The 27,704-nt window shown below is 45.7% G+C and overlaps 2 protein-coding genes across 3 annotated transcripts in view; one reads left to right on the forward strand and one right to left on the reverse strand.

Moving 5' to 3' along the window:
* Positions 1 to 27,704, forward strand: part of LOC127597570 (SRSF protein kinase 2-like) — a 446,193-nt gene that overhangs the window by 157,478 nt on the left and 261,011 nt on the right. The window lies entirely within an intron of this gene.
* Positions 1 to 27,704, reverse strand: part of plxnb2b (plexin b2b) — a 171,222-nt gene that overhangs the window by 72,672 nt on the left and 70,846 nt on the right. For both annotated transcript variants that reach the window (XR_007961676.1, XM_052060665.1), the window contains exon 4: positions 11,926 to 12,011. The gene's annotated coding sequence lies outside the window, so the exon portion shown is untranslated. The remainder of the gene's footprint in view (positions 1 to 11,925; positions 12,012 to 27,704) is intronic.

Below are 27,704 nucleotides of genomic sequence, written 5' to 3' on the forward strand. Positions count from 1 at the left end.
TTAATGTGTTTTTCTAGCACTCGCCTAATTGCCAGAAGATTCCGCTGAGGTTACCGCGAGTCGCCACGTTTTCGACATGCAGGAGCGATTTAAGAAGCAGAAGGATCAACGGCATTAACTCTTATTATTTATAAAAACTTAAACGTCTCCCCAATTGGCTTTTATTGGCATAAATACTTTAAATATAATCCCCCGTGGGGATTGTGCTTGCACTTCAACTCAAAATGATTTCAGGGAGCGCAAAGAACCAAAGTTGCTCATTTTTACGCCAAGACCGCATTGACAAGACGATGTCAAGACCAAGACTGAGGCGGCTCAAGACCGAGTCCGGAGTTGAGAGCAAAGTCTTTAAAGAGTTGAAACGGACTCAAGAGTAAGATGTTAAGGAATTGAGACTAAGTCAAGATGTAGACAGAAATTGAGATTCGTCTCACCAATACTAAAACAGATTAGGATGAAGTCATGACCAAAACTTTGAGGAGTTGAAATTAAGTCAAGACTAAGACCTAGGCAGATCAAGCTCAAGTTGAGAGCAAGGCTTTGAGAAGTTGAAGTCAAGATGAGGTGTAAAGATTAACTTAGGATCATGACTAAGACAGATCAAGACCACGATCGAAACCTTGAAGAGTTTAGACCAAATCAAGACCGAGTCCAGTAAAAAAATGGAGGAGTCTAGGACAAAATGAAGGCAAATCAAGACCGGGTCCAGAAAAGGCTTTGAGGAGTTGAGACCAAGCCCAGACCACAACTCAGAGAAGTTGAAACAAACTCCAAAGACGATTTGGGTAGTAGGTTTGGTGAACTGTCACGGATCATGGCTACGAAGACAAAAAAGCACGACCAAGTTTGGGGTCATCAAATTTGCCAATCACAATACTCGGATTCTGCCGATGTCCAATGACCGTCAATGTATTCATCAACAACATCACGCGTAGGTGAAGTAGTGCTGAATGCGGATCGTAGACGAGACATTTAAAAATACAATCAGTCTTGAGACGAGGACACCCTCCGTAAGCAGCCGCGCTTTTCAAGTCGTCATCAGAAAAGGAATCAAGAATCGGTCGGCGAGACGCCGCGAGCATGGACGGACGGCGTGGCTGGGAATGAGAAATGATTGTTAAATGCAGTGCCAACACGCAAGGGGGAGACGGCGGCTATGAGTAATCTGCCAGGCTAAATGGGGGGGGGGGGGGCAAAACAGGCACATTACCGACAAGGAGCCTTTTTGTTTAGAACCTCTCCACTGATTGTTCTCGTCAGTGACGGTGCAAAGACTAATCCACCGTGGAAAGGGGAAGAGGGAGGATTTTCTCTAAGTATCCTTATTAGAGGGCCTTCTCTGATATGGCAAGGAGCGGGTGAGTAGGTAGCGAGACGGGGCGAGGCGAGGCGAGCGCGCTTGTGTGAAGACACCCCGTAGGTGCCGTATGAATCTTTAATACGAGGCTTAATGGCGAGGGAGGGCAGGAGGGAGGCGTGGAGAATATTAAGAGCCAGTCGGAAAAGGAGAGGAATCTCCGAGGAGGCGAGTGAGCCACCCCGTATCACAACACTCCTGATAAGTAGCCGCCTCCCAGGATCAAAACTAATTCTCCACAGCGCTTCCCCTTTTCAGATCGAGACGCCGCCGGCAGACGTCAAACTCACCCGAGTCCTTTGGAAACGAGCGGACGGGCCTGATGTTCCGATAAAAAAAAAATAATAATAAAAAAGAGAGAGAGAGAGCGCGAAAGAGAGGCTTCCCAGGTGTTGTGTTCTTAATCTCTTTTGTCAAATGCCCACTTCGCGGAAAATTTGCCCATGGAACATTGTTGTAATTACACGCAGATTGAGCCTAATGAGTGATATCTGTTCCACCAGAGGCGAAAACGTACCCAATTAGATCCGAATTAAAAAAAAAAAAAGGGGATGGTACAGTCAGACAGGAGAAGTGTGCTTTTCTTCGTTCTGCCGTGCTATTCATCAGGTGACAGCGACGCGAAAGGCGGCGCTTAACTTTCCAAAGGTGCTGAAGTCACCATCAGACGTGCGAGCGTGAAACTAATTAAAAGCGTTTTCTCGTGTCAGCGGAGGCGGGCGCAGGTGGCCCGCCCGCGCTTGTCGGCGTCTCCGATCATTCGCCGTCTCTCAAATGCTGATGATAATCACAGCGGTGGAAAATTGCGTCCACATAAAAGGTCAAGCTTCGTATTATTATTGCTGCATTCAAGCTTGTTCGCTGATTTTCGTGTATCTAAAGACACGTTGTAGAATCGAATAAGCGGCAGGGCTCCAGGCTAAGTTTTGCACTGGTGCGTGCGACGTTTTTTTCCCCCTTTAGTGCACCAGCACAAAAATTAGGTGCGCCCAAATTTTAAATTCCAAAATTTTTTTTATAGGTTCGCTTTTTTGGGGGCGGGGGGGAACCAAGTTGCTGACGTTTTTTTTTTTTTAAAGGCACACGTCCAAATTGGTCTCAGTCTTTTCTTTGGAGCACCTGCACAAAAGGTTAAGTGCGCCCAAATTTTTAATTGCATTCGACAGACATTTTCTTTATAGGTTCAACTCTTCTTTTTTTTTTTTTTGACAAAGTTGGTGCCTTTTCCTTTTTTTTTTAAGGCAAAGCAAGAATTTAGGGTCCCAGTGCGTCCAAATTGGTCTCAGTCTTTTCTTTGGTGCACCTGCACAAAATGTTAGGTGCGCCCAAATTTTTAATTGCACTGGACAGAAACTTTCTTATCGGTTTACAAAGTTGCCGCCTGGTTTTTGTTAGTTTTTTTGTTTTGTTTTGTTTTTAGGCATGGCGAGAATTTAGGGTTCCCCTGCATCTAAATTGGTCTCAGTCTAGAGCCCTGAGCTGTAAAGATGAATCCGTATTGTATTTACATTGAGAAGGTCAGCAAAATGATTGATTATTTCACAAATGATTTACAGCAGAAAGACCTTTCTCTCTCGTATCTAATTAAAAAAACAACTTTTTGTCTAGAACGGTTGCTCAAATGATTTAGAATCATACTAGCTGGTTCGCCGCCCTCCGGGCGGCTCATCAGCTAGTTCCTGCGGAAGGCTGGTAAGGTGGGCCTTCGGCCCACAAAAGTGTTGTTGCTTGGTTCAACTTTTTGTTCATCTTCATTGCTTATCGCGAAAATAAAGAGATGTTTAGCTCTACTAAATAACTAACAATTTCATTGCAATGCTTGTGGGTAGACAACATTTTTTCGCTAAGATGCCCGTGCGATCGTAGTGAGCCACTGCCTGAGCGGCGCAGTGGCGGCGCGCAGTGGCGGCGCGGTGAAGTAGGTACGTTTTGAAAAGGGACAGACGGAAGGACAGACCGCGTGCAGGACGACGCGCAATATATATATAGATATATCGGAGCTGCTTTTTGTTTTTTTTGGTCGCGCTAGAACTTTTTCTTATCCTTGTTGTGAATTTGCAGCATTCGAGGAAGCGTATAATGGTTTCCCGCAGACGGCCCAACAACCAAACCCGAGAAAGGAAACATTCGGGAACGAGCCGGGGCTTCAATCTCCACAGGTTCCAGCGTTAGCCATAGACTTTCATTTGCCATCTGTGTACGCCTTGATAGATTTAGCCGCGCCGCTAAAACGGAGTTCTGCGGCGTTTCCCTCCGACCTTGATTACAAGGCGCAGCTAAAACTCCCGTCGAGAGTTTCTTGTATCCGTTTGCGGCGCGAGCGTTGCACATGAATCAAGTGGCCGCATATAAAATGTGTAGCTGCCCGTATGCTCGTAGTGGAGGTAATGTTAATGATAAGTGGCATCTGGCGGAGCCGGCCCATTTCCTTGATTAGTTCTGTTCCAACCTCCGCCGGCGGGTTTATGGCCTGGCAATCCGCACGTTGAATCGCCCCTGACAGGTCGGGTTTGAGTGGTAGGCGAGAGGCGGGGGACGGGGGAAGGGCGGATGGGAGGTTCATGAGTGCCCTGATTGTTACCATGACGACCGTTGACAAGAAATGAGAGGGTTGGCCTTGGCCATCGTGGCGTGCGGTGCTCGATGGCTGCGTGAGGCCACCTCGTGGGAGATATTCCCAGCGTTTATAATCACTGTCAGCCGCCTACTCAAGCGGTTTGTGCGCAAACGTGTATTTATATGCGCGCTGGGTTGAAGCCCGCCTGGGAAAGTCATCTGGCCAAAGCTTCCCAAAATCCCGAAATCCAACTTAGCGGCTTTGTCATAAGCGACAATCTCCAAGATGAAGGTTTGAAAAATATCTCAGCAGCTGTGTTTACGTAAGCGCACGTTGACTTGACGTGCGGGGGGGAGAGCACTTGGTTATGTTACTTGGCGATCTGGATCCAATTGCTTGCGCGCCGCTTTTTAAGACGACAATAATCTGCTCCTGCGTCAACGCGTTCTTCGGCCCATAAGGCACGCGGGAACGGTTCAGTCACAAGTATTCATTTTCAATAATAGAAAGCAGCCAACGATGTACATCAGCATGCACAACCGACAAAAAACTAAATTAAAAAAAAAAAAAAACCTACATAGCCACAATGTACCACCGCAAACAAAATGACTACAAACAGCAAACTACACAGACACTTTGCAGGATGAGCCCGACACTGAGCGTGGACACGTTTTGCCCGCAGCTAGCTGGCATAGACACAAAAAAAAAAAAAAAAAGAAAAGAAAAAAAAGAAAAAACAAACTCATTGCGCGGAGACATGCCAGATGAGTCTCATCTCATCATCAACTTGCACGGCGAAGTTTCATTAGCAGACACTTAATAAAAGACGGGCACGTTTGTAAGCTCCCCGCCGGCGGCGGCGGATGGTGTCGATAAGGCAGAGTTAATCTCAATCACAATAAATAACATTGATTACAATGGCTCAATGCTGGGGGGAAAAGTTCTCAAAATGAAAGCTGCATGACAAGAGTAATGAATCAAATATAATCAGTCGGGGGTGGGGGGCACGTACTGACACTTATTGTTGAAGGTCAATTTTCTCTGAGATGGTGGATAGGTGGTTCAATTCCATGCAACTTTCGGGCGACTTCCCCCGCCCGCCCTGGAAGCAACAATGACAGCGACCACTCATGCCCTGCCTTTTACCTCATCCGCTTCAACGTGTGATTAATTAACAACAATCAATTCCACACATCCATCCCAAAACCCTTTACAGCTTTTATTAGAAAAACTGAAGTAACTGGTGGGAAATAAAATGGTGTATTGTCTTTCTACATGTGTTGCTCCACCATTTCTTTTCAAATATCCTTTGCATTGTGTGTTTGGATGAAGCTAGCGGAATCCTCTCAGGCAAATTTTTGTGGTTGTTTCAAGCAAATGTAACTCTCTTTGTTTTATGTTTAGGTTGACAGTCGACCAGTGAACTTGGAGTGCAGCTATCAAATATTTTTGTTTTCTTTTGAATAATCGTGTATGTATATATTTTGGCTTGTTTAAAGAACAGTTAAAAGAGTAAATAAGGCCATTCACTTCATAAACAACCAACTTCTTTTTTTGAAGATATGCAATCGTTTTTATTCTTCAATTTAAACTCTGCACAGCAGCAAACTGTTTTCTTGTCTAGAAACATTACCAGATGAAATTTTGGGCTATTGGTCAAACTGACGTCAAGAATCTCAGCCTGCTAAAATAGCACAGTTAGGGTAATGGAAAGATGTTTCTTGTTTTTTTCTCTTTCTTCTTTCTTCTTTCTACATACATTCTTGCTGCTGGAGGCTGTAAATTTCCCCAGTGTGGGACGAATAAAAGATATCTTATCTTATCTTATTTTAACCTAGTTTGTTCGAGCGACAGGAATGTCAACTTTGTCAGGCTGTTAGCATCCAAGCTAAGTAGATTCGGCTTTTGAAGAGTCATCCAACGGCACCCGTTACTAGCCGCTAACGTCAAGTCAGAGTGAAGCTAGCCGCAACAAATGATTACAGGCACCCGTGGCCACGTCCGGCGAAAGCCAACTTCAAAATAAAACGATACCGTCCGAACTAGCGTTGTTGCAGCTGACCAGACTTGCTTTTCTGACGGTTAATAAAGAATATAAGAAACGGTTACCTAAGGCAAAAAATAAATAAATAAAAATAAAATTCTTGAATATTTTGTTTTAATTGTGGACTTGTTCCACCCCTATGGATCTCAAATTTTGCTGTTCCATTAAAGGCGTTTTCAGTCAAATCTCGACATACCTTAACATGGATGTCTGAATATGACAAAACAAAATGTGACACAAAATCCCTTGATCTTAACTTCCCATGGAAACCTTTGTCAACGTTTCCCACCATTTTGCAACCCTTCTTCAACTGACTTCTTCCTTTTTTCCCCCAAGTCGACACATTCTCTAGGCGTCAATCAGAAATCACCAACTCTCGTCTCTCCTTTCAACACGTCGAGAGAGAAGGGAGGGAGGCTCGTTTCCGCCTCCGTTAACTACATCAGGTCAAACCTGTAATGACAAGCGTTGTTGGGAAAATAAAAAATAAAAAAATCATCTGCGCCCGCACACGATTTGGGTGAAGAGTCCATTTCTCCCCAGACGCAGTTCACGAAGGGGTCACAGCAGAGACGGATTGTACTCTGACTAAATCCAATCGTGGTCTGCAACAATAAGTTCATGGCGGCGGGGAAGTGGCAGAATTATTTTCAAGATCTGCCTAAATGGGGTCTTGCAGCAGCGCGGCGCCATACGATTAGCGGTAGCCTCTTATTCATTTGATCTGGTGGCGAAATTGCTCACGCCGTTTGCATCGTTGCGACGTGAAGGGTGACGACCTTGCCGGGGCGCCTGTGTTGACAACGCAGCATGCTCGACATGACGAATCGGGGATTGTGTGGTTTGTTGTAAGGGATTACCAGTCTGACCTTTGGAGTTTTCATCCATTTAATCATTACATCAGAAAACAAAACACACACAAACAGACAAAATAAAATAAAATCATAATAATTGTCTGGGACAAAAGCCTTTGAAGGTCACATGATTGTTTGATGAGATCTACGGCTTGAATGCTTCCACTTGCCCATGAATACAAACGAGGTCTTTAAAAAAATATATATATGACAAAGATGTATGAGCTACACTGGAAACACAATGAGACCGAAAGCTGGAAGCATTAATCACCCGAAAAGCTCACGGTCACAAGGTGGACATCGTCAATTTATTTTTATTTTTTTAATACGTTTAATATGAAAGCTCTTTATCCTATATAGAGTGGCGGCGCGATTTGGTTTGACGCGACGGAGAGACCAATCCTCTTACTCGCGTCTTTACGAGGTCAGCAGTGGAAATGGACAGAGTTCAGACAGATGGGCCCCGAGGGGATAAGGCGGGGAATAGAGATAAAAAATAAAATCAAATAAAAGAGAATAAAAATAGGAAAGGGTGTCAAATCAAGCTGGAATTTGGTGCTGAGCCAGAACTATGGTTTAAAAAAAAAATCTAATCAATACAAGGGACTGGCCTGTGGACTTGGTGGGTGGGGGGAGGAAAAAGCCGATTAGAACTGTCAGGATCCATCAACGAAAGGATCGGCTTTGTTTGCTCACTTCCACAATAACTTTCCCGACATCCAAATATGATTGTTGGGCCAAGTTCAGCAGACGGACAGGCGAGGCGTCGACATGATCACTGATCACTGGCTTTGGATTTGACTCCATCCAACACGTAAAAATAAAACCCGCCACACACAGAGTACGATCTTTGTACAGTAATACACAACAATATTTATTAAGGGCGTGCACCTCTCCAAGAAAAGACAAGTCGCTTGATTCAGAGGGATTACGGTTTGCTTGGAAAGGGTACGGCTTAGTTCAAAAGGGGATGATGCAATGAGTTTGTTGTTGGAAATTTACAACAGGAATATACATCTACACGCACACACACACACACACACATTAGTGCGGTATGTCAAACTCAGAAGAGAATGTTTGTTATGTGTTGTATTGTATTGTATTGTTTTCACTTTACAGGACCTAAAAGATGTGAGTGAAACAATATTTCTTTTGTTGTTTTTTTTTTTCCGCATTGCTGCTTGTCGAAAATTGAGTAGAATCTTTGTCCGGCCCGTTAACTCTGCAACCCCCTGAAACTCCACATGCCCTCTTCTCCAAGCTCCAAGCCACCCCCCGCCCCTCCCTCCCCCGGCCATGAGGTCCCTGTAAAAAAAGGACTCGTGGCCAAGTGCTCTCTGAAGTGAAGCTTTGATAAAATGTGCTATTTTTTCCACTTGAACGCTCCGATCTGCAGGAAGCAGTCTGCTGCTAGAAATTGCTACCGCCTGCCCTCGCTCAACTTGCTTGCATCTTTTGAGGGGAATGAAAGATGCAGGCGGCAGCGCTCCTGCTAGTCTCCATCCTCGGGGCACAAAACACAAGCCTGACAACGCGACAAGAAATCCCTCTCGGCAGGGCTGTCCAAGGAAAAGTGTCGATGCTAACAAAATGCATGACAGCCACTCACTTATGTTAACAGGCCGCGTGCACGTAAGAGCAGCATCCGTCTGTGCCGGCTCGCTTTTAGTTTGGGAAAAATGCAGATTTGGAAGGGGGGGGGGGCAAAAATTGTCTTCCTTTACATCGAGGGATGGCTGTGCAGCCCGAGATGGGGTGAAGAAGATGTGGGATTGAACGCTCGTTTGGGGAAATGGGGAAAGAAGGGAAGGGGAAAAAAAAAAAAAAAGAAGCCATCAATATCCCGTCACGGCTGCCTTGGCAAACGCTACGCTGTAGAAATGCCGAGATAACACGAGACAGATAAGTAGAGTCCCTCGCTTTCTAAAAACGGCCCACAACAGCTAAGAAAAAGTTGACTTGACCTCAGTTTGGTGGAAATTATTAAATAATCCTTGCGGGCATTGCACCACCAGCAGTCAACACACAAAATATGACGCGACTTCCTCTAAACTCAGAACAAACTTTCCAACTGACACCTGACATTATATTTGGAAGGAAATACTCCTGGACCCACACTAGGGCAGGTTAGCGGTTTGACAGTTTACCGTGGTTTAAAAAAAGACAAGGTTTCAAAATCCATAATGTCTGTTACGGTACTGAGTTGTTGGGACTTCCAAGTGGGGAACAAGATGATTGGCTGCTTGTAAAAGTGAGTGAGAGCGCCGCTTCTTTGAGAGGAATTGGGGCCAGTCGCTTTTTGTCGTACTTTTTTTTCGGCAAAAACAGAGAGGGCGGGTGGGGGGTGAACAGTTACGCAAGTAGGAAAAGGAGGGCGCAAAGAAACATTGCAAACTGGGATTTTTGCTCTCTTGTGCATTGTCCTAATAAAATGGTGCCCCAAGGACAACATGAGTAGCCCAAGGGTCTTTTCTAAAAGTAGCTCACCAGTGATGGGAGACAATAAATAATTCAAATGGAAGAATGTAAAGAATTTCTAAATATACAGTAATATATTTTAACTTAACGCAGGCTGTACTACTTCATGTACTAAATATTCAATATTTTGCGGAAAAACAGAATAGTGATCAACGCAGAAAAATACTTTTCAGAGTTGCAATTTTACACTGTGGTAACCTTCATCAAAACTGCTACGGTAATATACCATCAGAATCTGAGCTCAAATCGAAAGCGATGGGATGCTTCCGTCTCCCGCCGTCTGTTCATTATCACAATTGGGCTTTAATTTAACCGGCAGGCTGGGCAAGACCACGCCTACTTGTTGAAAACCAGAATTGACGGATATACTCGTCATTGGTTCTAAAGGGTTGGGGTTGCGGTTGTCCAATGTAAAAAGTACGTGGCAGTGATTACCGTATTTTCACGACTATAAGGCGCCATTAAAAGTCTTAAATTTTCTCCAAAATGGACAGGACGCCTTATGGTGCGGAGCGTCCTTTGTATGCGCCGAGTTCCAAAATCTGACTGACAGCCGACGCACTGTTTATATAGAGAAAAGGCGGAAGTGACTGTGGCCAGGCATGCGGGAAAGAAGTCGGCCAATCAGGGAAGGGTGGGCGTGTATATATACATATATGGAGAGGGAAAGAGAGAGAGAGAGAGAGGACAGGCAAGCTGGGGAGCAGTCCGCCAATGGTGAAGGGTGGGCGTGTAAGTGGACGCTAAAGGGACGCCGCAAGCAGGTACCAACACCTGTATAGAGTGTGGCAATGTGCATTGTTGCAAAACAACTCCGGTTTTGGTTTCTAAGAACCCCTGAAAATAAATTCGACAAAGAGACATGCCTACGAAGCTCAGTTCAAACTTAAAGCCACCGGTTATGCTTTTGGCATGCGTGCCCATCTCACAGCAGCGGTGAAAAAACAAGTCAAGCAAATGAACTCTGAGCTTGCCGTTATTCCCGGAGGCTTGACTAAAGAACTCCAACCGCTGGACATTGGCATCAACCGGGCGTTCAAAGTAAAGTTGCGAACGGCATGGGAACAATGGATGATAGGTGGCAAACACAACTTTACGAAGAGTGAGAGGCAGCGCTTGGCGAGTTACGCCACAATACGCAACAACGAGAGGGAACGCTTCTTTTTTGATGGATTACGGTACTTGTTCATTCATTCATCTTCCTAACCGCTTGATCCTCACTAGGGTCGCGGAAGGTGCTGGAGCCTATCCCAGCCGTCTTCGGGCAGTAGGCGGGGGACACCCCGAATCGGTTGCCAGCCAATCGCAGGGCACACAGAGACGAACAACCATTCGCACTCACACTCACACCTAGGGACAATTTTAGAGTGTTCAATCAGCCTGCCATGCATGTTTTTGGAATGTGGGAGGAAACCGGAGCACCCGGAGAAAACCCACGCAGGCCCGGGGAGAACATGCAAACTCCACACAGGGAGGCCGGAGCTGGAATCGAACCCGGTACCTCTGCACTGTGAAGCCGACGTGCTAACCACTGGACTACCGGGCCGCCAGATTACGGTACTTGTACAATTGTTCAATTCTTTCTACACACACGCGCGCTGCCACCATGTTTCGCTCTCTGTAAAATACAGAAATGTCACCCATTAATGAGACTGCGCCCAACCATGCGGTGCGTCGAATAGTCGTGAAAATACGGTAATCATAATAACAATAAGAAAACCTGTATTCGTCTCACAATGGAGAAATTGCAATTTACAGCAGCAAAGTGATGAAAGAAAGAAAGTAGAAGAACAAAAACTACAGGAGCTGCTGTAAAGGCAGCCACTCTCGCGGCGCCATCTTGAAGCCAAATTCATTCATTCATTCATCTTCCTAACCGCTTGATCCTCACTAGGGTCGCGGGGGTGCTGGAGCCTATCCCAGCTGTCTTCGGGCAGTAGGCGGGGGACACCCTGAATCGGTTGCCAGCCAATCGCAGGGCACACAGAAACAAACAACCATTCGCACTCACACTCACACCTAGGGACAATTTAGAGTGTTCAATCAGCCTGCCACGCATGTTTTTGGAATGTGGGAGGAAACCGGAGTACCCGGAGAAAACCCACGCAGGCCCTGGGAGAACATGCAAACTCCACACAAGGAGGCCGGGGCTGGAATCGAACCTGGTGCCTCTGCACTGTGAAGCCGACGTGCTAACCACTGGACTACCGGGCCGCCGCCCATCTTGAAGCCAAAATAACATAATAACAAAGCAACACAACATATAAGACACGGACAGTCATTGATTCTGAACCACTTTTCTGCATACTTTTGTTGTTTGAAGCAGTTCGAGATGAAAGAGGAGAGGATCAAAGTGTCCTTTCACCCGACGATCAGGGATGTCATTCGAGTAGACCTTATGGCCTATTGATCTGCAGATGCGACTCAAATCCACCACATCGGACATAAGCTTGCCCAAATCAAAGTTCCTTGTTCATAAAAAGCCGCTTGATGACAGTGGCGAGTCCTATCAAGCCAAGTGCAAGTCTAACTTCCATTGGGTAATCTTCTCTTACCACCGAAATGAGATTGATAGAGGTGCGTGATGGCTTATTAAAAAAAAAAAAAATTCAAATCTTAAATGATAAGTACTTACCAGACACTTTATAAGCGACCAAAATCCTAGTGTGGCGTCATTTAAGAAGGCAGAGGCACAGCAGCAATAAGTGAGTGAATCTGGACCTGCAAACAGAACAACCACCAATGTCAAGAGCTTGCTAGGATATCATGGAAGGCGGCAGTTGAAAGGGTCTCCCCTCCAAGACTGAACCTTGTTGTGCGAGCGGTACAAGTTCAACCTCCTGACAGTTCCCTTGTAATCCTTGAAACACAATCAGCGATAAAAGAGCTTTGCACGAAGAACAGTGCATGTTTGTCTTTTGGTGTGGTTTACTCAATGACAAAAAAGAGCCACAAAGCTCCTGTAATTGAACAAATCCAAACATTCCATCACTTCAAGCCCCTTTCAGGGCAGTAACAGTCAATCGGGAATTTTTCCACTTTTGCCTTTTTATACAAAATAAGACATTTCATGCCAAAAACGTGTGGTGACGTGCACACACGCACACACACAAACACAGGATCTCTTACTTGGACACTTAGATGAGGTCAAAAGCAACGTTTGGGATGACATATAAAAATTTTGACAACATCAGACAGAAAAAAAAATGCTTTCAACACCGCAGGGCTTGCGAAGAAAAGTGTCAGGTGTCTAAAAGTCTGCGTCAGCATAAGCACCTGCTTGCCTTTTCGTTTTGATGTTTTACTTTCAAATAGGCCCGGCAACAAAAGTCTGCTCACACTGCCTCGAAATTATAATGAATCATTTTCAAACGATATTCGCGATGCCTGGAACCAATACTTGGCCTCGTGTTTCCGCATGGACATTTGTTGGTGACGGACGCAGCATTCGGGCAACAAAAATGTCCACCCGTGGATGATGGCCAGGGTTTGAGCTCCCATTCAACTAAAAAGGACAAAAATAAAGTTTTGGTATTACAAACATGACTGCAAGCCAAATCGTACACCGGTGGGGGTCAGGTAGGTTTTTTTTTCTTCTTTGAAATCAGTAGCTAACATACTATCACTATGTAGAACACACTCTACAGTGTTTGGAGACCACACACGCAATTATATTTGTTTTAAAAATGACGCTTATGTGTCACGAGCTATGGGTCGTGACCGAAAGAACGAGATCCCGGATACAAGCGGCCGAAATGAGTTTTCTCCGCAGGGTGTCCGGGCTCTCCCTTAGAGATAAGGTGAGAAGCTCGGTCATCCGGGAGGGGCTCCGAGTCGAGCCGCTTCTCCTCCACATCGAGAGGAGCCAGATGAGGTGGCTTGGGCATCTGATTCGGATGCCTCCTGAACGCCTCCCTGGTGAGGTGTTCCGGGCATGTCCCACCGGGAGGAGACCCCGAGGAAGACACGCTGGAGAGACTATGTCACCCAGCTGGCCTGGGAACGCCTCGGGATCCCCCGGGGAGAGCTGGAAGAAGTAGCTAGGGAGAGGGAAGTCTGGGCTTCCCTGCTAAAGCTGTTGCCCCCGCGACCCGGCCCCCGGATAAGCGGTAGAAGATGGATGGATGGATGTGAGCGTCTATTTACCCGATAACCGATTCTAAAATGATACAGTCCTACTTGTGTTTTTTGCGCCAATAATGGGCAGCATTTTTCACAACCCCGATTTGTTCAGTGGCTATGTCAGCGCTGTTGGACAGTCGGCGTTGGTGCGGCTGGATGGATGGCCGCTGAAGTTGAGGATGAGGAGAGAAGAGCGTTGGCGAAGAGCGCCGATGCGTATTTGGAACCGTGAGTCGCCGCTTGGAATTGAAATGGATTTCCATGGGACAGGAGAAGTGAACCAATCTCTTTTTTCGTCAATGGATGCTACAGCTTCTTGTTGACTTTGAAACTTAGCTTGTAGCCGAGGTGTGCACATTTTGAGCATGACGTCTCTGATCCACTGGTTAAAGGACACTTTGATTCTCTCCTCTTTCATCTCAAACTGCTTCAAAAAACAAAGCGTGTGACGGAAAAGTGGTTAGGACTGCACGACTGTCCGTGTTTTATGTGTTGTGTTTATTATTTTACTTTATGTTAACTGTTTTGTAAAGCGCTTTGTTACAGCTGCCGCTGTTGTGAAAGCGCTATGTAAATCAGCATGTATTGTATTGTACTTTCAATATATAATTATGGTCAAACTAGTTCTGACTATTAACTCTTACAGTGGAAAAGCTAACATCGAATCCAATGTAAAGCAACGTGCCATTAATATTGCGAGCAATTATGCAGCAGCTATCATAGTCAAGATACTTCTTGGATTTATTTGTTGTACATATTTACATCTGGGGAGCGAATGTTTTTCCTGCTGGCTTGGATGCTTCTATTTTATTCTTTTTTTTTTTTTTGAAGAGCATTGACTAATTATATCTGCCAAACTGCAGCTTGTTGGGAAGTGAGTTGACTCATCTTGCACGGGAGGGGATGAATAAATTTAAAAAAAAAAAAAAAAAAAAAAAAGAAAGCAGCCGATCGACAGTTGGTATCTCGAAAAATTTCCAAACCACCGCCGTATTGTTTTGACACGTCAACGTACAGAGTTGTGACTTCAAACAATGCGTGTAGCTATGGGACAGATGAAATTGAATCGCAGTGCAAACAGAGAGGAGTCACCTTTATTCTGCGGCGGTTCATTTACATCTGACAGAAACCAACACCGTAAAACGTCATGAAGGTCAAATGTGCCTTTTGGTTGAGGTGATTAAATATGCATGATAACTAGTTATAGGAACCCAAGGTACTGGATTTAGAGAGAGAAATAAATAGTGTAATGATCTTGGGGATTTTTTTTCTAGTTTCAAACAGCAATTTAGGAAGCGAGGAAACATTTTAGCCATGATATCAATTGACAAGCGTATTAATTAATTTATTTTTTTTTTTTAGCCATACCCGTTAGTGGAGCGTGGCCATCTTTCAATTCTGCATTTCAACCAATTACACATGCAGGAAAAGCGCCAAGCCACACAAAAGATAGTCGGCGCGCCAATTTCCTTCCGTCTTATCCGCCCCCCACCCCCGAACGCCCTGGACCGAATGACACATTCAACCCAAAAGTGCCTATTCCAAGGAAACTGCAATAAATTCGCGACGAGGAAAAAGGAAGCCGTCGATTCAACTAAAAGCCGGGCGGCTGCCTTTGATCAGCGAGCGAGGGTGGATTAGAGCGGACTTTCCGGAAGTTTCACTTCAATCCCAACGAGGGTCTACAGTGGAAAACCACCAATAAACTCGCACGGCAAAGATGAGGATTGACTCGACATGTGTTTTGCTTTTTCCTTTGGATTTTCTCGTGGGTGTGATTTTGCGCACGTGGCGTGAACAGTCGATAGGTCGTCGGCGCCGACATTTCTCCTTTTGTGACGACGGATGTTGCTGAAGCAAGCAGGCCTCGTCAAAGGCGAGGGTTTATGTCAGGTGACGACTCAGAGGACTCGACCATAGCCCCGCGGTTTCTTTCGAACTTTCAGTTTCATGCCGTCAACAAGAAAAAAAAAGAATAAATAAAAAAAATCGAGCGAAGCACAGTATTATGTCTGCGGGCGTGGGCTGATGAGGCCGCCATTCACTCTGTTGTCGTGTCGTCAATCACTCTCGCTCGCGTACAGTAAATGATTTTTCAACGCGCTGCCGGCTAATGGATCAGCAGCGCAACAGGAGCAGGTGGAGGACTTCTCTGCTCACTGGAAGGAGAACGCGAGATGCCCACGTGACCTCTTTCTTGCTGCGCCGCACAATGTTTTATCCATTTGGAGGCTAAAATGTCACGCCCCGGGACGGAGCCTTGATGGATTCCCCTGGCGGTGGTTTCCCTGCTTTCAAAGGGAGGACGCAAGAGGAGAGGAAGACGAGTCCTGCGTTGAACGAGATGCTGTCAGGAGGTGCTGCGCCTCTTCATCGGGCCTGGTCCTCCTCCCGGGCAAACCGGCATTCTCTCCACTTGATGCCCTCCAGCTAATGTAGCGTGTGGACTTTATATGTCTTCCCAATACCTCCTTGGGTCTCTCCGGTTTCCTGCTACATTCCAAAAACCACGCAGGGTGGGTTCCATTGACTATTCGAAATTTTTCATCGGCATGAATGTGAGCGTGAGTGGTGATCTATTTGTGCCCTGTGATTGGCTGGCAACCGTTGGCGCAAAGACAGCTGGGACAGGCTACAGAATGCCGGCGACCCAAGTGGCCATTTGTGGTTTGGAACACACATGCACACGATATATTTTACATGAAATTTATCCCACTGGGTCGTCATGGGGATTCTCCGCGCAGGGACAACAAGGCGCTCAATCTAAAGTGGCCAAACGCCGGCCTCTTTATCACGCTCTTCCACGTTTTCTATGTAACGCGCGCACTCATGGTCCAAAGCGCGGCGCGGCGCTCCAAAGCGGCCGCACCAGCGCAATGTCAACAATTACCTTCAAACGTGTGCCATGTATTTCGAAACGGGTCTCTTAATTAATCAACTTGGTCAGTTAACGACTTGTCATTAAGACGCTTCGATCAAATTGAAGAGCCCAATTCAATGAATGTGACCATTAGGAGTGAGCGATTTGGCTTCCAAATGACAAATACGATGAATATTATAACAGTTTGTGGAACCTCATATTATTTTAGGTCTGATATAAGCTATAACGGCCCCAACACAGACGGTTGTTCCGCGTTGTCCAATTTTTGTTGTAATACTTTCTAAAATGCAAAAAATAATAATAATAAAAATAATAAAACATTTGTGCCAAACACATCAACAGAAAAGTGTCTTATGTCTATGACAATTTGACCGGGATTCAATGTTCACATCAACGATTCAACGATAAATAATTTCGGAAAATCTCATTTCAGACATCCTGCGTTTTTCTAGAAGCGAGTCATTGCTTGAAGAGGACACACCATCACAGCAGCAAATTGATTTCAACGAGTGCTTGGCGTCACTCACCAAATTTGGCCAGTCGATTGGAATTTCAGTCCAGCCGAATCTCGGATTACCATGGGCCACCAAATTTTCATTAAGGCGAACCGCAGAGCACAAATCACAGTTCTGCCAGTTCCCAGTTGACACGCCATCAAATTCATTGATATATTTTCGGATTTGTTTAGAGAGGATGAAATGAACTCAACCAAAAGTACCACTATTTACGCAGACAAAATAGGGCTGTGTATAAAGCTATTCCATCATCCACATAGTTAGGGCGAATCCCTCTAAAAAAACGGCGGGGAATGAATAAATAAATACAAAAACTTCAAATCCACACTCTTCAGTAGCTGTCTCTTGGCGAAGGAGGCACGGACTGTGAACCAAACCACTTTCGTAGGGTTTCCGGAAGGTGTTCTCCAAGCTATGTCGAATATTAGCTTAACATTACGATTAGCCTACTCGCTAGCGCCAGCTCAACATTTCAGCATCAAAAGAAGACGTCTGTCAATGGGGCCTGAACTTCCCTCTGTCCCCAAATGTAATCGTGTCATGTCCAACGATTTTGTGAATTTGTGAACGGCAAAAAAGGGAGTGAATTGTGGGGGTGACACGCGCGGCTCAAGGCAACACGGCTCCACAGAGAGAGCACAGAGTTGAAAGCATCCCTCCAGTGACGAAAAGGCAGCGAGAAAGAAAGATGAAAGAAAGTCCTGGCTAATTTACTCCGCGCCGTCATTCGCAATCTTTCTCTCTGTACTCGCGTACCTCCTGTGGTGCCCTGTTCTCTGTTCTTTGGCACCCGGGCAAAATTAACCTACAGACGCTATGGGTGATCCGACGGAAATATTTACTTTGAACGAAAGAAGCAATTTGTTCAGGTTTGTGATGACGCCTTCATTTCATGGGATGAATATTCCAGTATACGGTGGAAAAACTAATTCACAGCTCATTTAAAATCTTTAAATCAATACCCTCTTTTGTCCCAAATGACAATTTTAGGACGTGATTATTTAATTTGTTCAAAATAAAGAACGTGGGCTTCTTTAGAAGAAAGGCTTCTGAAGTTGGACATGAAGGACACATAATTACGATGCTAACATGCGCACCATAATTCAACATCACTAGCGACACACAGTTATCATTTAAGTTGAAAGTTATTCAGGGTTTTGTTTTTGTTTTTTACAGATTATCGGGAAGAAATAACACAACACCATGTCAAATGTAATTATACAGTGGTGCCTTGAGATACAAGTCAACTGAATGTGAACTTTTTCAAGAAACGAGCCGTTGAGTGTCTGATTTTTCAGTTGTACGCAAAAAGCGAGCGCTGTTTTATGGCAATGAACTCAACTCATTTCACAACAAGGGGCACTTCGTCAAAAGGTGAACAAGTCTTCAACCCGTTCCGGTTTAACGTTTACCATCAACCAAAACATAAAATGAAGAGAATACAAATTGTGCAAATTTGAAACAACCACACGGGTTAGCCTTTGAGTTTGCTCACTTAAAGTTGATCACCGAATAATGACACCTGGAAAACGCAACAGACGTGCAAACAAATAGCATCTACGTGGCGATGCCTACAAGCCTTAAAGCAACAAAATATGAACACAAATGGTGGAGCAACACATGCAGACATGACATAACAATACTTGCAGGTATATATATATATATATATATATATATATATATATATATATATATATATATATATATATATATATATATATTCTTTATCCTCTGCGCAGAATGGCTGACATTACAAAATCTTACTGAGGAGTTTTGACCGGCCCCCCGTGTGTTGTATATTTGTATGTACAGTATGTATAATACTGCCCCAAGGTGTGTACACCAATGTGAACAGCAAAAATTGTTATTACTTTCAATTCAATGACATCAGTGTACAACACAGCCAGATTGGCCAGAATGGGACTGGCACCAAATGCCTCTTCGGCGTTAAAACTTTCCCACATTGATTTATTGGATGCGTGTCAGACGACGATTTTGAACTCAGTACAAATATTTACCTCATTCTTTTATTTTGGTTTGGTGAAAGCGGGAAAACGTCACGCCGTGCCAAAATCAAGCACAGCGCCTTTGCAAGCAAGCTCCCGATTCTGGAAAAGCGTCCAGTTTTGTGTACACTGCTTCAACACAAACACAGCTTTTGTTCTCCAAGTCGACAAGACGTCCGAGGCACGCTATTTGTCATGTTCGATGCACTGCAAATGCGCAGCACTGAAACGCTGCACGGGCAAGGATACCAAAAACGTCAAAATTAGTCAGAGAGAAACTTTGTATCATGTATTTATTTATTTGTTATAAGGTAGGTAGGTTGGTCAACCCCCAAAACAGTATATGGCAGCAAAGCCAAATAAATCCGGTGTAAGGGACATGCAGGCAACGTGTCGGGCCTTGACAATATTGCTAATCGACATGACGGCTTGATGCAACTGATTCCATTGGAAAGCCTTCCTTACTCCAGAGAACAATTTCTCTGACAGCGTCAAGAGAGGAAAGGGTGGGGGGCGGGAGAGACGATGACAGTATTTAACATCTCTCCCCATCTTGAGAAATGTCATGCAAATAGATGACGCGCAATCCCGCTTAAACGTCGGCCCACAAACCACAAATCACTCCGGGGCGGAAACGGATGGACGGTGGGCGAGTCGAGTCGCCTCGCGCGGCTTTTTGGGATAGGTGGATCGCCCCCGTGGAATTCCGCGGCACGCACATTGCCAGACACCTTCAACAGTTGTGGCGATGATTTCAGAGACACGCTGTGCCTCCCGGCCGGCGTGTCACCCATTTGCGGTTGAATTATTTTTAACTTTTGCTAACCCATGAGAAACCGCGAGAGAGTGACAGAGCGAGAGCTGCTGAGATTATTGGCAGTTTGTAAAATCCCATCAGAATAGTTGACACAAAGAATCAGATCATGTCGCGGATCGCGGCGGGATGAGCGGCAAACAGACACCTTTGGCATCTGCTTAACAACAAGTCTCGTTCTAAAATATCACCCAAAGCGAAGAGAGAAAAAATCTGACATTCCCCTCCAAAACAACTCCACGTTGCAGTTGCACATTGTCGATTATCGCTATCCCATGACAACATGTCACTTTTTATTTTTCAGGAGCCATTGAAATTGTTTTAGACTTGGATGTACGCTACTTTTTTAAAAATACTTCACAAACAGGTGGGCGGGGGGCGGTTGGACGGCTTTTTTCAGTACATTTTTGTAGACAGGCGTCCGTGCGCTCATCATAAAAACAGGTACAGCTTCATTTGGGTAAATCCAATCTACAGAGTTTGGGATCGCATTGCGCCTGTTTGGGCATTCCGACAGAGGGAGATGCCCCGCCCCAGATAGATCTGACAATCTTTGTGCCGTGAGGCTCATTTAGCCTGTTTGGAAATTTGGTTGGCCGCACTACGGCTCAATGGGAGTTCCATCGGACGGGCTGCCGTGCCCCCCGGCACATATGGCTTTTGGCGATTCAGTAAAAGCAGGTCTAAGTGGTGGCGCCAAGTGGTGTCAATGAGATTTAAAAATAAAGTGGCTCCGTTAGTCAAGTCAAGTCAAGAGTATTTATAGAGCACTTTCAAACAGCCATCGCTGCACACAAAGTGCTGTACATGGAGCGATTTAACATGCACAATAAACAGTAAGACAAATCGGTAATAAAGGCGGTAGAAAGCACCAAACAGTAAAATCAAGAACAAATCTAAGTCATGCTGAGTCGACTGCCAAAGAATACAAACAAGTGAGTTTTGAGGAGGGCTTTGAACATGGGCAGTGAGGAGGCTTGCCGAATGTTCAGTGGGAGGTCATTCCAGAGAGAGGGACCAGCAACAGAAAAGGCTCCATCCCCTCTGAGCCTCAGTTTAGTTCTTGGTACTTCTAACAAAGTCTGGTCCACAGACCTGAGGCGCCGGGCAGGTGTTAGGGACAAGACTTGTCCGTCATCCGGTCAAACGATTCCTTTCTTGATCAAATGTTGAAGGTCATGAGGTGGCAATGGCTGTCTTTTCGTCTTGATCAGCTTTTGCTTGAAAAGAATGCGACTCTGCAAAAGGGAAGTGCGTGTCTGCAACTTTGTCGGCCCTCCGCTACAAGCAGTAAGCTTCTTGATCAAAAAGGTTGTCGGCACGCAGTTCATGGGAAGAAAAACAAGTACTGGTGATCGTCTTTTGTCTTCGCAAAGCAAATGTTGTCTGCCATCCAGCCTCCCAAAAATTCCAGTCCTTATCCGAAGCTTTTTGGCATTTGGTTCATGAAAACAAAGCGATGACGATTGCCCTTTGACCTCAACGTCTTTGGCACAAATTAAAATCACCATGGGAGGGATCAGTCGGGGACATTTGTGCAACCGTGCGTGGATTCAGTCACCCGTTCCGTTCACTATGCGAGGATATCGGCACACGGTCGATTAACTCATGCAGTCCCAGCCAATTCTGGACCAAGTCTGAAAAGACGTTTAAAAACGTCTTTGGGAGTGAATGAGTTAAAAAAACGCGACGGCAATCATCTGTGCCGTCTTGCCTCACACCTTCTATATAGAGAGGCTGAGGTGCAAAGTACATCTCCGCAGCAACACCTACATAACCACTTTGCTCAAAAGCCGACTTTCTTCCCAGAGCGCTCGGTTCATGAAAGCAATGTGACGGCCATCGAGACTCATCTTCGAAACCGAGTCCTCGTGGGAACGTTTGCTTCAAAGGTGGCTTCAAATCTTGCTTTTGGCTGCTTTTAACAGAATAAATTCTTCCCCACCATCGGCGAGAAACAAAATCCTGTGGCCCGCCGTGCTTGTTCCCGTTCTATTCCCCGCGAGGGCCACACCATTCCCCAGGAATTAACCCCAAAGTCATTACGCCGGTGAGGGTCAGCGAACGTGAGGCATTTGTGAACAACACGAGCGGCATATTGGCTCCAGCGTTCCGCCTCGGGCGTCCTCAGTCCACACTCAAAGACAGACCCTGTGATAATACCCGACACACACACACACTCGCACATGCACACAGAGCCAAACAGGCGTGCTGCCCAGCCACCAGTCAGCCTGCTTAATAGGGATGGCAAATAGTCCCTACAGCCCTAAAGACACAATAACAGAACCCATAATATTCTCTCTGTCGCTGCTTTAACAGCCTGTGAGTCCAGGCTAACGGGTCTGGAGGTTCAGAGGGCTAAACACACACGCTCCATTTCGATTAGCGCCGCGTACACCGCGGGGGTGGGCCGGTAGGAGGGCTGTTGCTAACCCGGGCTCCACATTGTCACGGGCGGAAACGCCACGAAATGTCTTGACGAGAAAATTTGGGAAGTAGAGACGCGTTTTCCATGTAAATGCCCTAATCCGTTCCAAGCCCCTCCCAAACAACCCCAAAACTCAGACATAAAGTTTCCTAAATCATAAAAATAATCATCAACAAAATACATCAACAAATACATGATACAATCAGATTCTTGCACAATAAATGAGAGTTGTGCATCATGTAAAAAACAAAGAATAAAGAATAAAATTGATGCTCTGAAGCCTCCTCGCTGCCCATCTTTAAAGCCCTCCTAAAAACTCAGTTGTATTCTTTGGCGTTCGATTCAGCATGACTTAGATTTGTTCTTGATTTTACTGCTTGGTGCTTTCTACCGCCTTATTACTTATTACTGATTCGTCTTACTGTTTATTGTATATGTTAAATCACTCCATGTACAGACAGCACTTTGTATGCAGCGATGGCTGTTTGAAAGTGCTCTATAAATACTGTTGACTTGACTTGACCTGACTTTTTGTGTTAACTTGTAACCGCGTCGTCGTCGGGTTTTTTTTTGCCCTCTTTAGTTTATGTACTCTCTCAGGAGCGAGTTTTGCAAAGAACTGATCCAAGGACGTTTGCTTTTGTCAGCTTTTAGCAATCCTTCGAAAATGTCCAAGGCAAACATCAGCATAGTAAGCGATCGGCGGACTGGTGAACACTTTTTCTGGGTGATTCACATTTACCGGAACACCTCTTGGCCCAATGGGCGAATGACGAGGACGCGGCATAGACGTATACTGTAGCTATCTGTTTATCTATCTACATCTATACACATAGACACATACGGTTGAAGTGCTTCTTAGCCAATGGGATGCCAGGATGATGCTCGGTAGTAGCCAATGGCAGAGCAGCTCTAGGTATGTTGCGTTCAGGAAACTCGGAGCTGCGAATAGCAACCCGTCCTGTATTTACCTTTCGTATCTTGAGATTTCTTTTGTAACGAGAGGCGATATTTTCCTGTTGAGGCGTTTCGTAACTTGAAAATTTCGTATGAAGAGACGTCCGTAAGTCGAGGTACCACTGAAGTTGGTTTATTCTGAAAAAGTAATGCTCGTGCATCAAGCGGCTTTTGATTTCCTTATCTCGCGACGAGAGCAGGCCCGGCTCAGTTCAGAGAAAATGTGCATTTATTCTCGGCCCGCTCAAAATGATTCATTATCCAAGGACTCGCTTCACAGGAGAGATGCTTTCCCTCGCATTCCACTCAAAAGCATACATTGACTCAGGTTGTCGGCATTTGGTTGATTAAAAAAATGACAATCATCTTTTGTCTTCAACATCTTGGCAGGGGGCGAAGAGAAATGAGTCTGGTTACAATACGTTTGTTTCAGAAATCCAATCAGAAATCCAATCCTTGACTGTGGCGCAGCGTTCAAATAACCTTCATCACACTTGATGGTTTTGTCACAGACGGTTCCAAACAAGTGTTACGCTTCTCTTTCACCGTGATCGTGTTCAAATGTATCAAACGAGAAATTGATATCGGCCGACTGAGAGCTCCGCAGCCCTCAACCTCCGACTCGTGAAACGGCCCTGACGGTCGTCGCCTTCAAGATGCTCGGGAAAATGGCCGCAGTTGACGTCACGGTTCAAAACGGCACATTCATAATCTGAGGCGATCCGGATTTGGTTCTTTAAACCCGAATAACGATCGGGGGTCCTGTTTTTGGAACGTGGGAGGAAACCGGAGTACCCGGAGAAAACCCACGCAGGCCCGGGGCAGAACATGCCAACTCCACACAGGGAAGGCCAGAGCAGGGATCGAACCCACGACCTCTGCACTGTGAGGTCGACGCGCTAACCACTCAAACACCGGGCCGCCTGGCCTGAATCAGTGAATCTAAAATAAATCACGATAGTGTTGTCATGAAGGATTCGGTTCTAAAGTAAACGCGCATTTATATGCTCCTCAAAATAACAAATTCATGACCCGAGGTTGTCTGCATTTGGTTCATTAAAACAAAACGACCCTGGCCCAAAAATATTCCCGGATAAAAACACCGATTCAAGTGATTAGTGAAGTGAGGGTAGGCAGGCCAAAGAAAAACATCCCTGTGGCTTTTTTTTTTAATTGGCGCCGTTCCGGGCGCTTGTGTCACCGCGCGGCCGACTGGCGAGCCGCCACCTTTGGTCCGTCACCTCCGCGGCTTAAACTTCATCAGGCGCGTGCGGGAATAACCAATTTTTGCACACCTGCCCGTGAAATGCCTTTCAATACACTCTTTGCCCGTAGCAATTTCCACTTGGACCAGGTTGGCAAAATGAGCAAGCAGATACTCGCCCTCGGGGGTGTCATTATGCCAGACACGCGAGTAATGGAGCTCTGGGTCGACCTACCTCATGTGGCTTTCTCATATTGAAATGGAAGCAAAAGGCGGCGCTCGGAACGACGTTAATAATTTTTTTTCTTTTTTTTTTTAAAGCAAGAAATGCCAAGGGCTTTGCACCGGGAATATAAGAACTGGCCAAGAGTCAGGAAAAGCAGGGAGGGGATTGGCGCCCCGGTTCTCTCGTCAGCCGGGCCCCCGTCTGCCAGTTCCCAGAACACAAGGAGCCTTTTTTCTCCTGCCAATCACAACCAGATGTGGCCGGACTTGTGCTACCGATTCAAATCCGTCGCTACTGCTCTGCAGAAACGCAACAACAACCCAGTGCTGACAAAAATACGCACAATCTCGGGGCAGGGCCCGGCTGAAGCGATGTAATCACAGCCTCCCCCGGAAGGAATCCTGGGTTCCAATAACATGCTTTTCACCAAGGCTATGCATGTCTCATTGCCGCCCCCACCCCCCCTCCCCAACCCCATGGGGCGACGGCGCCAAACCTGAGGTGACAGAGACTCCAGGCCCGTCAGTGTGCGCGGCTGACAACTGGGCAGCACCTGCGGGGCGTCTTCAACAAGTACGCCCTGAGCTAGAAAACTACAAAAAAACGCGGCTGTTGAGGCAACAGTCAGCCTGTGGGTGTTTCCCCCCCCCCTCGCTAAATATTTAACATGAACACAATGTATGCCCGTCGGCTACAAAAACTTACAGACAGCTCGCCTAAGTGCGCAGGTTTGCTTCACAGTGTGAAGTGAAGGGCTTTGCAGGTGGTTACAATTACCGATTTATTTGATCAATGCGATTCGCATGTACAACTTTCCTGAGCATCCGCTAACCTCCTTTTTTTTTCTCTTTCTCCCCCCCCCCACCCTCCTCTACGGCCCCGCCTTCGGCATCCTCTCGGTCGGCACAACGCTATCAGCCACGACCATCTGTTATCCCCGCGGCAGAAAAGTGCAGAATGGAGCCACTCGAAAGTCCTCCGACTGGTGATTGCGGACAAGACGCGGTGTTACGAGTGCGTCGCCATTTCAAATCGCATCTCGGAATCCCTGCCGACTGCTGCTTTACATGAGATTGTTCTGATTACACCTGCTTTGTACAAGTGGATGGTGCGGAACACGTATTACTCCTCAACTGATAGCGTGATTGCAATAATTATTCCAATTAGTACCAAACGGCAGTGCACAACATATAGTTAAGGGCATATCAATCTGATTTGAAGGTATAAGCAACATTTAAAGCTCAGTGCCTGTGACCTCTTTTTTTTTTTTTTTACTTCTGACGTCCATTTCTCATCTTTGCAAGAGAAATTGAGTTTAAACTAGCCAAGATGGTCCGTTTTTAAATTTGCATTGGTCGAAAGTACCGGTGGTGTTCAACGGGCCATTTTCTCATTAATAGTCGAGATGTAAAAAGGCTTTGCTTCGGTTGGGCTTCCCTAAGTTGATATGCAAAACAGATTTACCCTGATTGGTCGTTGCCAAAATGTGGATGTATTTTAGCCATCGTATCTCTTAATGTGATGGCTGCGTTGAAATTGAGCGGGCCGTCGGAAAAAATGTGGCCGACCCAGTGTACTCTGAGGCGGCCATGGAAGTGTGATGGGCCAGTCGCCCGGAGGGAAAAAAAAAAATCACTTTTATTTTTTGAAAACCCGGCATCTCACAGTCGGCAAGTGAAAATCCTGAAGTGGACTGACCCGCTCAAAAACCACGGTCGGCGGTTGGCTCTCAGTGGTACTCGAATTTTTCTCTTTTAAGCCATGACTTGACTTGACCTCTGACCTGGGGGTCACTTAAAACCTGGAATTTGAATTTGTAGCCAAAGCTTATGTTGGTGGAACAAAAATTGTATTCCATTTTCTGAACCGCTTAATCCTCACTAGGGTCGCGGGGGGTGCTGGAGCCTATCCCAGCCGTCTTCGGGCAGTAGGCGGGGGACACCCTGAATCAATTGCCAGCCAATCGCAGGGCACACAGAGACGAACAACCATCCACGCTCACACTCACACCTAGGGACAATTTAGAGCGTCCAATAAGCCTGCCACGCATGTTTTTGGAATGTGGGAGGTAACCGGAGCACCCGGAGAAAACCCACGCAGGCCCGGGGAGAACATGCAAACTCCACACAGGGAGGCCGGAGCTGGAATCGAACCCGGTACCTCTGCACTGTGAAGCCGACGTGCTAACCGTATTGAGAGGCTGAAATCAGAATTTGAATCATTTAAATAAACATGACTACAAGCAATTAATTGGCTATAAATCTCTTAACATGTTAGCATTTTTGCAGTTTTGAAAGGAGTTGTTTGCTACAGGGTCAGATGTAAAATCCTGATCAATCTGCCTTTACGCTTTTAGGATTCAGGCTGCTGTCTTGATGCGTTAGCACACCGACGGTCGGGAAAACGGAGGTGCAAACCAAACGCTAAATAACCCACTACCAAGATCAGAATCAGAATCAGAATCATCTTTATTGGCCAAGTATGTAGAACACACAAGGAATTTGTCTCCGCTATAACACGCTGCACTAGTATCATCGTAAACAACAAAATCATTGAACCATTTTAGAGTAACCAGATGTATTGACACTAACCGATTAGAGCAACATGTGGAAGTAAAAGTAAATATATTTATTGATCTTGTGTTTAGAACCCCATCAACAACATCCCGCGCATCTCATCAGCGGGCCCGAGTCGAAAATTCGTCCTTATAAACCGCTAAATGGTGTGATGTAGTGGCTTGCATGCACAGGAGCCGCAACTCAAACATTACATTTTGTTCTCCGGAGACCAGCTGGGGAAAAAAACTAAAAAAAAAAAAAAACCACAACCTCCTTGGCCGAGTTAATTAAACACGGCGCGTATAGAGTCTGGCAAATCCCTCATGTCTCACCCTTGAAAAGAATCATGTCACAACAACAACAGCTGTTGCGTGCACACAGTGGGCCATCTAAAAATAAACCGTTTTTTTAAACATACCAAGAAGGCGATCCAATTGCTAATGGGAGAAAATTTCATTAAAAGACTAAAGAGAATAAAAAAGAATAATAAGGCGCGCTTGAAGGAAACAAAAGCAGCCCAAGCTAAGTGAGAAACGCAGTTCCGCGCCTGCAGAAGATAGCCAGTAAAATACTCTTATCACTTTTACGTACAACTTCCCTTCCCCTTCCCCTAAGAAGCCTTTTTTAAGCAAGGCGCAAGAGCACCAGAGGTGTAATCGGCATGCGTAAACCGGCGGCCGGGGGGATAAAACGCATCGCCATA

Source organism: Hippocampus zosterae, chromosome 3 (genome assembly GCF_025434085.1).
Source record: "Hippocampus zosterae strain Florida chromosome 3, ASM2543408v3, whole genome shotgun sequence".
In the NCBI taxonomy this organism is placed as follows: domain Eukaryota; kingdom Metazoa; phylum Chordata; class Actinopteri; order Syngnathiformes; family Syngnathidae; genus Hippocampus; species Hippocampus zosterae.